The following is a 12,037-nucleotide window of genomic DNA, read 5'->3' as shown; positions in this document are numbered from 1 at the left end:
TTACACAAACATTCTCGCTTTGTAATTTTCCACTACAGAATACTGTGCCTCATTTGAATCCAAGGTGACATGGCTTTTATTAAAATGGATTCAAATACCTGGAGCCCCGCAAATATTAGCTGGAATTAGAGGAATGCAGATTCCAGGAGGGTGAAATTGATTTCTATCTGTAGCCTCCCCTGCGTAGACATGGTTTATTGAGGTAAACACGAGTCGTACCTCATCGAGAGAGCACATGGTCTCTATAGTAATCTCCAAGAGGAAAAAGAATTTCTGCTGTTGCACTAAATCCTCCAATGTCGCTCTGTTTGAATCTTATTTCAGTTCAAGTTTTTTACGGTCCTTAATAAATGGAACAATACACAGGTTCAACTATTTGGGAACCACTATATCTGCTTTTTTTCCCAAACATTTTTTTCTTCCAGTATTGTAGGATTAGATGAGGAGATGAATACTGCACATGATTGAGATGTTTTCTCCTCTAACTATTTACTGAAATTAACTATTTGAATACAATGTTTATACAGTGTTTTATAATAAATAGTAAAAAACTGAATTATAAATTAGCCAGTCACTACGTCTTTGGTGTGTCAATCATTTAACACAGATTCACTCGATTCCCCGAATCCCTGTATACATGGAATTTATGTACACGATCAACACTTCAGACTTCAACGCTGCAAGTAATCTGTAATAATTCGTCTGTCATCTGAGAGGTTTTGTTCTGCCAGCAATTCATCTTTGTAACTCTGGAAATCACCCAAGGCAAGAGTGTAAAAGTTCTCATGATTTGACAACTTTGCATAAACGATGCTCTTCTTAAAATCAGCCCCACATGTCTAATAATGTATTTTCTAATAGACCTAATCAAACCATGACAGCCGAAGGGCAGCCTTTAATTGCAGTAGGTTATCATGGCCGGGAGGTATACAGTATATACTCAGTGCATGCACACTAACATACTCGGCATGCTTTCTACCACACATACACACACGCACATACACTTCTAATAATAATAGGGTGGGACGTCTGAGGAATGTGTCCAGGCAAGCAAAAACAATGTACCGCTGGTTTGGCAGAAGTCTTTTAATTTGCCCTCCTACTATTTTCTCCCTCTTGTGCAATCAGGGGTTTGTGTATTTGAATGTTTAGCAGGGGAAGACGAGACAATGAGCTGCGCCTATTTATTTACCAGTCATTTCAGTCGGGGGGTTGTTGGTGCGTGACTGGGAGACGTGTTCTGGAGGCAATGCTGACAAAAGCAGACATGGTGTGAGGGTTCAGCTCGGCTGCAGCCAGGATTCTGTCAATGGCCAAACCACAATGCAAAATGACTGCTTGTTTTCTAACAGAAGTGGAAAACAGCAGGGAAAAGATCAAATGCTCTCCATGCTTCTGCAATATCAGCACTAATGTCAAATAATAGAGCCAGCAGGACAGTATGCGGCTATAATATATAATGTCAAGTATCTTCATTAAAACAATAACACTAAATTGCTAAATAATTATATATGGGACTCTGTATTTACTGTAGGGAGTGTTCATGACATGTCATTGTTCGCTCCTCCTTTACTCACACAATAGTTAACCCTGTGACACCTTTCCACACAACACACATGGAAATGGGTGGAAGTTTTCCTGTCTAAATGAAAAGGGAAATACTTGTTTCAGCTGTGTTATGCTCCCAGATGAAAACATTTCATTTTGCTTTTTATTTTCACCTTGGTCAAGTAAAAAAAAAAACATTCCTGTGAATTCATTTCAATGCTTTTCATTTGGAGCATTGCAATTCAGAGGGACAGAGCATACTGTCAGAAAATGATAAATTGCCAAAAATGTGACCCAAACTATGTTATTACTTTGTCAATTTCCTGTCCGTGTCATTGTGTTGTTGGACTGGAGTGAGAATAGGCCAAGACAGTTTAATTTCTCTGCTCTAGTCCTCATCAGGCCACAGGCGGCGTTTATGTTTGTATTTCACTTACTGTATTTTCGGCACACATCCATTCTTTGAGCTGTGCTCTGCTGCACACACTGACTTTGAGGTGCCTTTTGTAAAAACAGTTTGAACCGAGTATAAACTGTAAGAGTATTGCAACTGTACCTCAATGCTAGTTGTAGAGAGGAGTGACCATTCCCTCTCCACTCAGACCGACACTTGTCTTTCAAATTTGTCTTGAGGATTGAGACTTCACAACCTTGGAGAGGTTCACATTGTGGCATGAATTCACAGTTTCCTCATCCAATAATATTACAATCTCGTAACCCCTTACATGATCACCTTATTTGTGAGCTGGTAATTCTATTACTTAAAGTATTTCACATCCTTCTCTTTTTGCCTCACTGTTTTTTTTATTCTTTTAATTAAAAAATTTAAAAAAACAGTGAGGCAAAAAGAGAAGAATTTTTTAGAAATTACTGCAAATGTATTATTATTAAATATAATTTGTGCACAAGTAAGTCATGAATGAGTAGATGGCGTTTTCTGGTATTCAGTGCTCTAAGCCTCACCAGAGATGTCCCCAGTCTTTAACAGCAATTCATCATTTAGACATAAACTAATGCTCTGAGGAATTATGGGGACTTTTTTTTCCACACAACCTTCTTGCTCAGCAGGACATATGCTGACGATGGTGTAAAGGTGTTGGATTCACTGTGATCAATAATCCATTATTAGTGTAAATGTATTTATTGTAGGCCTCAGGGTAAGGCCAGGTCACAGAAGAGCAGGGGAGAAAGGTGTTAGGTTGTGAAAGATTTAATATATAATGTAGCCTTAAGTCAGATGTGTTGATAGCATTTTTGGTGAAATGGATTGTTTAGACCATGATGATTTATAGATTTAAAGGGTGGAGAGTGGTTTAAAAAGTTTGTTCGAAATGTCTTGACAGTTACAGCCATTTCTATTTTCTTTTTTTTTTATTAAAGAGCAAACTACCATCTTTCAGTGTGACTTTTAATCACTCAGACAGTGTCAGTCAAAAGACCTTTCCACATAATCATTTACTTATGAGGCACCTTCATTAAAATATGGACTTCTTTGGCAGTCGTGATCATGTGATGAGCCTCTGGACTGCAATTCTGTGTCCTTGAAAACCATGGTAGGAACATAAAGCCCAAGATATTCCTCATCTTTGGCCACATTCTCTGGTAAACCTCGAATAGGAGGGCCCTGTGTTCTTGGCATTTCACTGCTCTTCCTTGTGTCTTCCTGACATCATGCCCAGGCAGAGTAGAATACCATCTGTCATCTTTGTGGGGACAGGAACAGCCCCTGGGGCTAGGACATGTTCCTTTGCCTTTATGTTTAGGCAGCACAGGTAATGCAACAGTGAACAGGTACATGTATCAACAGGTCATTTGTAGTGGACAGTGGCTGAAAAGACAATCAAGGAGGATCAATAGCAGCATTTAAGGTATCCGAGGAGCAGTAAAAAAAAATAAGCAGGCATGAAAATGGTGTAGAAGTCTTACTGTCAGTCATTCTTGTTAATCTTATTTTGTCTTTGCTCCAGTTATAGTTTATATTCTGTATCAACTGGTGGGAAAAAAACCTGAGGAACATCTCATTATAAGGGAGACACTCCAATTCTACACAAGGCCACGTGTAGCCGAGCTCCATTTTGCTTTCCTCCTCCCTCCCCCCCACCCCACCATCGAGCTCTGGAGGAATACCTAATGCTATTGCCCTTGCTGTTTACATAGATTGTGAATTCCAGTTACGGTACGCCTGAATCATTGGTATTCAGAGCGCAGGGCACAAGTAGCGGATGTGCCGGCGGAATCGACATGTACAGGTTTATTGAAATACACTCCTTCATTCTCCCAGTAATTGCTCTCGCTCTTTGCGCCGCACTTCTGCTGCCTTCTTTCTCCCTGACTCCAGACAGAACGTTTCTCACTTCCTCTCATGTTATTACTTGCTCCTTGTCCTTTTCCTCATCTGTTTCCAGCTATTTTGCACACGCCTTTTTTACTCTTTTAACTGCTACTTTTCAATCTTTCTTTATCCACTCTGTCCCCGTTACCTGCCTCTCTTGCTTCCTTTCTTTACTTTCATCTTCATCATCATTCCCCACCTTCACGTCACCATACCTGTTTTGTCACCTCCTCTCTGGAGCGGAGGATAACTGAGATTATGCAGATGTCACTGACACCACTGCCCCTCATAAATACATGGCTTATTACCTAACTCTATCTATCTATCTATCTATCTATCTATCTATCTATCTATCTATCTATCTATCTATCTATCTATCTATCTATCTATCTATCTATCTATTTATCTATCTATCTATCTATCTATCTATCTATCTATCTATCTTAACTAGCTGTCTCTAAAAATATGGATGATGTGCTTTTATTGATGTATGGCGTTCAGTGGAACACCACAGCAAATATTATGGTAATCCCATTTTCAGTTCACCTGTTCTGGATGTCATCCTCTCTTGTCTGTTTGTCTTTGAGAGTACACAGTACATAGCTGCTGCTTCTATCTCCAGTATGCTGCTTTCAACTCGGCCTCTTTCACAGTCTCAGCTAAAGCAAACATGAGCTGAATGCTCTACTCACAGTTTGCATTGTGTGAAACCCAAGCTTTTCTTTCACAGCATTTTTACAGCATCTCTTTCAGATTTTGACTTACCTGTATCTACTGTGCCTTTTTCTCTCTCTTTCTGAACTTGTATCTGTCCCAGAGAGACTATCGTGACTGTGTGTGTATTCTAGTTTCAAAACCAAAATATAGGTACACACGCATGTGTATGCATATCAGAGTAGTGTAGTCAGCCCTGCTTCCTTCTAGTTCATTTTAGGATTACATCTCTGCCTTGGATAAGTGTTGAACTGCAGGAAGACCTGGGTCGTTAACAAAGACAGAATTATGGACAGGATTTCCTTGTGTGTAAAGGAAGGGGCTGAATGTCACCATGAGCAGTTTAACCTCATGTCACTATCTTAGGTACAATGCAAAAGCCAGAGATAAGGAAAAGGGAGAGGTGGGGGTGACAGTCATTTGTTAACATTAACAAGGATCATAAGGCTGTCAGCATGACAGAAATGTAATCTGTATAAATGTTGCCTTTTGATTTAGTGCCCAGCAGCATTGCTGTAGGATAAGAAACTTCTCATCTTATGCAGCAGAGCTCTGCCACTATATGCTAATGGTCATCTCCAGATGGCTGAACTCCGAAGCACAGTTTGATTTAGCTTTGCTCAATGATGCATGTAAGCCACATTGACCACCAGTGAGATCATCTGACCTTGCCATCCCACTGCCCAGTTTGTGTCATTGCCCATATTCAAAGGTTTTTCCTTGCAACAGTGTGTGCTTTGTCACAGTTTACATATTAATGTGCAATGTGATGTTCTTTATTTAAAGAAAAGACCAACACTTGGCATGATACTAAAGTGGATTTTCTCAGAACAAGCTTCTCAGTCCTAAGGTTTAGTCAGCCTTTTCCATCTTCATCAACACATGTAGTTCCTGTAGGGGAAATCAGATGCTTAATTTGGGTTTATCAGATCAGTCCAATTCCTTAAACATGCAAAGCAAACTAATATTCTGATCACTCCAGCTACAATTTACTTATGAGTAATGCATCCAAAACCTTTTTATCACTTACTCAGTTTCCGTGTCCCCATTGACAGAAAGCTGGGATGCATGCAGTGCTCAATGACATCTGTCTAACAAAAGAGAAGATGTTCTTATTGGGATGTTTTCACATCGTAAATGAGGAGTAATGAGGTGGGAAACAAAGGCTGTGAATGGGTCAACCCAGTGTCAAGAGGGTTGTTGTCAGTACTGAGGAAAGGGGTGAATTTACAGTCAGGATATGACTGAATATGATGTTTGATGGATACATGAATAAAGTGTGAAGAGAGGCGTGGAGGAAGAACACAGGGGCTCTATCTGCCTGCTGCCTCTCCCCATAGGAGCAGCTGTCTCTCAGACTGCAGCACATGTAGATATGCAGAGGGGGGCGAGGTGGTCTGACAATCGTCTTGGTCTTTGTGCTGAATGTATATATCTGAGTCACTTAGCTTTAATTTCTCTTATGAAAATTGCAGCGTCAGAGTGCTTATTCGCACACGTTCCATATTCTCATCAACACAATTTAAGCACCTTCGTACCAGCTGTCATTTCTGTCATGGACAGTTTCTGTATTACATTTTAGCAATCGGTATTTTTGGCAATCACGACTGGTGCTGTGCAAACTGGAAGTGCTTGCAATAGATTGTTTTCTTGATTCTTGTGTTTATATTTGTTTACATCCCAAAGGCTTCCAGAGGATAATAGACTGAAATTGGCTGGCAAGAGTCTGTCTTGTTGATTTGTTTTGATTAAATAGTAGATATGGAGGAACTGTGGAGGGTGGTGGTATTGATTAGTACTCTTAAAAGTTGTGTAGACTGGTAATGTATATTGTTTTAAAATGAAATAGGGTGTTTTATTTTAAATGGAATAAAAAATGCATCAGAGCTTAATGCAATAAACATTTAGCCATACAGGAAAGGATCGCACAAAAGATGTTACGTTTTTTTGTTCTGTCTGTTTTCAGCTTTTAGGCTGCTTGAAATAACTACTTAGCTTCCAACACCAGTCCGTTTGCACGCCCTTATTTTCATTAAGCCCTTCTGTTGCACTGAGAAGTCATGTTTCGTTGTGTTAAAAAATGTCCTTTGCCGCGTGTGATGGCTTCAGTGGCATTATGTGATGTTGTAAAACTGTTTTATCTTATCAAAAAGGAGAATTTTGGCACAAATATCAGAAAGAAGGAGCAGATAAATGAAATTCTAAGCTTCAATTCTTGTGAATTCATCTTTTTTTTTTTTTCAATACAAGCTGAAATCCAAAGCCTTTAACACAAGACATGTTTCACTGATGAACAGTATCTAACCTAGTTTTGGTCTCAACTGCAGAAACTGCTCTTCACTTTCTGGCTCCATCTGGGGTTCATTTAAAGGATAGTGAGTGTTTCTGTGTGCGCAATTTGTGTGTGTGTGTGTGTGTGTGTAGGTGCTTGTGTGTGTTTTCTTCCATTGTAGCAAATTAACTTCTTCATTAATTTCGACACACACGGAAATTAGCCTGTTCTCTGCTCGGGGCTACGTCTAAATTAGAACGAATAGAGTAATCCAGAGATTTCAAGGGCTTGAGAGACAAAGCCTATTCTGGGCTCAAATAATAAAAGACTGACATTTATAAGTGATTATATCTCGTGTGAGGTTATCAGCCAGCGTTTCATGGCTGTTCAACCTGCAAGGCAGTCCCAGTGTGGTGTTTCTGATGTCGCTATCTTTTTTTTTTCCTGTATCTCTGTGTTGTATCGATTAGTGAGAGATCCAGGTTGACATAATACAGCACCGTGAGCTCAGTTCATCTCTACAAAGGATTTGTTTTTGATAAATTAAAAAGCCTTCAGTCCCTCTCTCCATTTCTCTCGTATGACTTTCCCTTTTCCTTCTTTCATTCCTGCCCTTTCTGCTTGACTGTGTTTGTCCAGTCGGCTTCATGTGGGATGTTGGGAAGGTAGTCTGGCTCTCCAGGGAGCTAGCAGCAGATTCCAAAAACAAGGCATTTGATTTCAGTGTCAGGGGATGTGCGCTCTGATACTCTACCGTTGAACTGCCCACCCAGAGTCCTGTATAAGCAGCAGACAGCCCAGACACAATGGAACATGTCAGAGGAGGAGAAGAAGGGGAGAGAGAGGAAGAAGGTTAACAGCTGAGACAACTATGTACTGTGCAGCAGTCTGCCCGGTGGGAGGTCTGTCGAGTGAAAGCTCACTGTGCTTCAGTGGTTTGAAATACAGCTCGGTGTGCTGAACACCAGCACAATATTGCATGTGAATTAGGTTCCCTTTTATTATTTAGTTACTTTGATTTTTTTTTTTTTAATGTTATGTAATGCAGGATGTTGTTTTTTAAATTGAAACTCTAATCATGCCAGTTCAGTGTTTGCAACTATGAGTTCATCTACAGAGCAAGTGTTGCTGCAGTTTGTCCCAGTCGGTCTCGTGCAGTGTCTGTTTCACCACTTCCCTCAAGCTTGCCAAATCATGACAATTCACATATGATGGGAGGTTAGCATGTAGTGTAAAAAGGATATGTTGCTCAAACAGAGTCATATCATAGTTAGTCGTATTGTTTATGATAATTCCACTGCAGAATTTGTCACATCGCAATCCAACAAACATGGTGGAAGGTCAAACCTGCACCAACAAAAGTTGGAAACGCAAGACAAATGTATTCCACTGCCTCAAGAGGAGATTCTGGCATTTATCATAACAGTACCATTAACAAACTTAATGAACTGAACCACAGAACATTCTGATAGAGGCAGTGGTAACAGACATGGAGCCAGTCCAGTCTGTGACAAGCAGGGATTCAGATGAATGACAAAGAACTGAACCTGTGTGCTGCATGCTGCCAAGGAAATATAACATTCATAATCTATTTTTTCAGCCTACTTGATCATTGTCGGTTGTGATAGATGTTCTTGTTCGCTTTTCAGGATATATACAGTGTTTTCTGCTTGGTTCTGTGTGCCGCTGATCTCATCTTAGTGAGGCTTTTTAAACTGTTCTCATGTTTAAGTATTGGAGATATTCTCTCAGCCTGTGGGGAGATGAAGGCCTGTAACTGCTCTCAACACAGCGTGTGATTGCATCTACTGCGTGTATTTAAAAATATTTCCCACTATGGATCTGTCTTGAGACAGAATTCACTTTAGCTTTTCTTTTCTCTTTATTTTTCTAGATACCTCATAATTAATACAATTTTACTTCCAGTGTAAATTTACATTTCTTTGACCCATTCTGATCAAACTGTATGTTTTTGAATGTTTCACTTGGAGCTGTAGCGGAGGACAGCTACAGCAGGTGCATTGTATCTAGTTGTCTAAATCTATCAGTGACAAGTGGTTGTCTCTGAGCTGCCGTTCTTTGAAGCTGCTGAGGTAGACTGGCGCGTGCAGAAAGGTGTGGAACAGCAGCTGATGAAACAAATCAGCTTCTCTCTCAATAACTCATGTATTTCCCACTGGAGTTTCCTTTTTTCCTCTCTCTGTGTCACATTTTTCCTCTCTCCTGTCTGGTTCGATATCCATAAATGAATCTAGGTTACATCGCTCCCTCAGATTGTGCTAAGTATATTATTTCTCTCCATCCACTTTCTCTACTGTGTTTTATAATGTTGTTATGATATCTGCACATTAACTTTTGCCACAGCAACACAAATACAAATCAAATATACCTGCTTTGCTCGTTCAAACTGGTTTGTTTTCTCTTCGGAGACTGATGTTAAACAGAGTTGCCGCTCGTTCCATGTCTGTCCATGCTGTTAAGGAATACTGTCTTTGTCACTGACTAGTCCAAACTGTGCACAAATCCAAACTAAGCAAACTAAGTGGTCTAAACATCTGCATTATTCATGGACCTCATAAGCCATTCTGCCTTTGCCAAACTGCTCCTTCCCAGAAGAAGCTGCTGGGGTATGTGAGTGGGAATACAAAGATCTAAGGAAACACGGAGCAGCTCCTTTGAGCTGTCAGTTGTTCTGCTTTCCCTTTGGAGTCTAAACTTTGTTATGGTAATATATGAGAAAAAATATGTTTCTGCACACCTTCGCAGCAGAGGATTTCTTTTAGTTTACCCACCTTGTGTAGTGTTGCATGTTTCCTGTAAATGAAATGTGTTGCACCATAAATATTACATGCAAAAGTAAGAGGGATTTGGACTAAAACAAGCAAAGAGTCCATGTCCAATCTTTGCTTTTATTGTGAGTATACACGTCCCTCTTCTTTTGTTGTAATTTAAATCAATCACAAAAGATAATCCCAAACCTGCCTATTATAAATGGCCTTTCTTCGCACTGGTGCTCTGACATTCTCGCTAACCCACGGCGACGGTGTTCTCCAAGCAGAGCTACCCTCAGATAAGCATCCCACCAGGGACAGGGAAGAGAGGAAGTGAGGACCACTCACAGCAGTTACCAGTCACACTAAAACCAGCAGGCACATAAAATAATGAGAAAGCTGAACAATGTTTCACTGAGATCAATTGTGGAATCGATACCAAAGAGCTTTATTCATTGGCCTTTGCAGCAGCACAGGTGAGCATGTGACAAAATGGAGTGCTCACATATTTGCTTTTTCCTGTATTAATGCTTTGTTTGCATGCTTTTTGTGAAATGATTACACTTCACAATGCGCCACAGACACTCTTAACTAGCTTTCTTTTCTTTATATACTTACGAACCCAATGCTAAATCTTCTTATTTACTTTAAAAGCTTGTTTATTAAGTTTGATTATTGCTGCAGACCACATTTATTTTCATAAATTATTTGCAGTGAGGGAGGGTGAATCCACGACTTTTTGTTTGTGCATTTCTGTGTGTGTGTGTGCGTGTGAGTGTGTTTATTGTATCTCTTGCTTTTACATTTCAAAGATGAAAGACAACAATATCTTGCTGCTTCCCAAAACCTCATCAAAACCTTTCATCTTCCTCAAATTATGATGCACCCATCGAGTATAAGTATGTTATTTTTAGGGTGTTTTCGGGCCGGCCTGTGATCAGAATGATTTGGATTCAAATGAGCCGGGCTATGCTAACACAAGTCCTTTGCGGTCTTTTCAATCAGTGCAGCTGCAACTTGAAGTGTGCCCTCAAAATAGCTCAAATAATGGACCAGCATTCATGCAACGTGTCCGACTGATTCTTCAATAGATCTGAAGGATAAATAACAATGTGGTAATTTAGAAGGTATTAAACAGTCAGGCTGAGTAACTAAAATTTGACAATGCAGTGTGTGTTGAATCCTTGTCAGTGTTTGTTTCCTTCTTGTTCATCTTCGCAGTTTGAAGGTGCTGCCACTGTATCATTTCAGATGAGCAGCCTAAATGGAAAGTGGTGTCATTTGCATGTAAATTGCCTTTTTTATTTACATTTTTTAACCTAACTCTAACCTTGAATTTGTGTTTGGTCTTTTGCTTATAACAAACCAAACACAAATTCAGCTCGAGATACTGAGGGACCAACTGACACGGCACTGATTAACGTCGCAATAAAGTAAGTATGTATTTCAATCACATATTATGAGCTGGGACCATATAACTAGGATTATTGGTTTGAAGGCCATATCTTCTGTGCAGCTGATGTCATACGCATAACATCATAGCACAGGCTCTAATTTAAGGCTGAGTGGGCCAAGTCCAGGCAAAAACTTTGGACTGTACATGACTCAAGATTATAGTACTGCAGCCTCGACTTAGCTGACGCTTGCAGTCCTATGGACGTGTGTTTAGATAAATTGCTATCTTCAACAAGACTGAACATACACTGCTCCCCAGAAGAACAACTATACAATTTAGTACATGAAGAAACCGTGTAATTGACCAAGAATACAGCAGGAAATAAACGGAGAGAGCCAAAGAGAGAAAATAATCGAACCAAAGTAATAACAAGTCTCATATGATTCTAACGTGTTTTTGTTGGATAGTTTTAATTTCATAAGAAATTAAAATAGTGTGTGAGAGTGTGTTTAAAAAGTTTTAAAAGTCAAGATGTTTCTTTGTATTAAATACTGTTTTTCTCTGGCTGAAGAAACCAGGGTACCAAATCTTCAAACCGGGCCTGTAATCTTTCATACTCAGCAGAATGCTGTTATTAAGAAGTAAGATATTATAGTCTGGGTGGGTGTGTGGAGGTGTGTGTATTTAATTATTGTTATTTTAAGCTGAGAATTGGCTAAATGGGCTAAACCCCCTAACATACAGGAAAGTACAAAACTTAAATGTTAACAGATTTTCCTTAGCCGTGGACAATTTTAAAATTCCTGCAATACAAATATATGTACACTCAGTATTAAATACATTCCTCTAAATCTGTGGCATGCATTCGTTTTCATTTTTTTACCCTGCCCTCAAGAGACGAGGATTTTCTCCTGTGTGACTTTGCATATTTTAGCCACCTCCTGATGAAGCCAGTTATTTGCTGTAAACAGCTGACCCTGCCTAGGGAATGTGACAACAGGGAT

The sequence above is a fragment of the Anabas testudineus genome, chromosome 24 (genome assembly GCF_900324465.2).
Source record: "Anabas testudineus chromosome 24, fAnaTes1.2, whole genome shotgun sequence".
NCBI classification, from domain to species: domain Eukaryota; kingdom Metazoa; phylum Chordata; class Actinopteri; order Anabantiformes; family Anabantidae; genus Anabas; species Anabas testudineus.
This window is presented reverse-complemented; position numbering follows the sequence as displayed.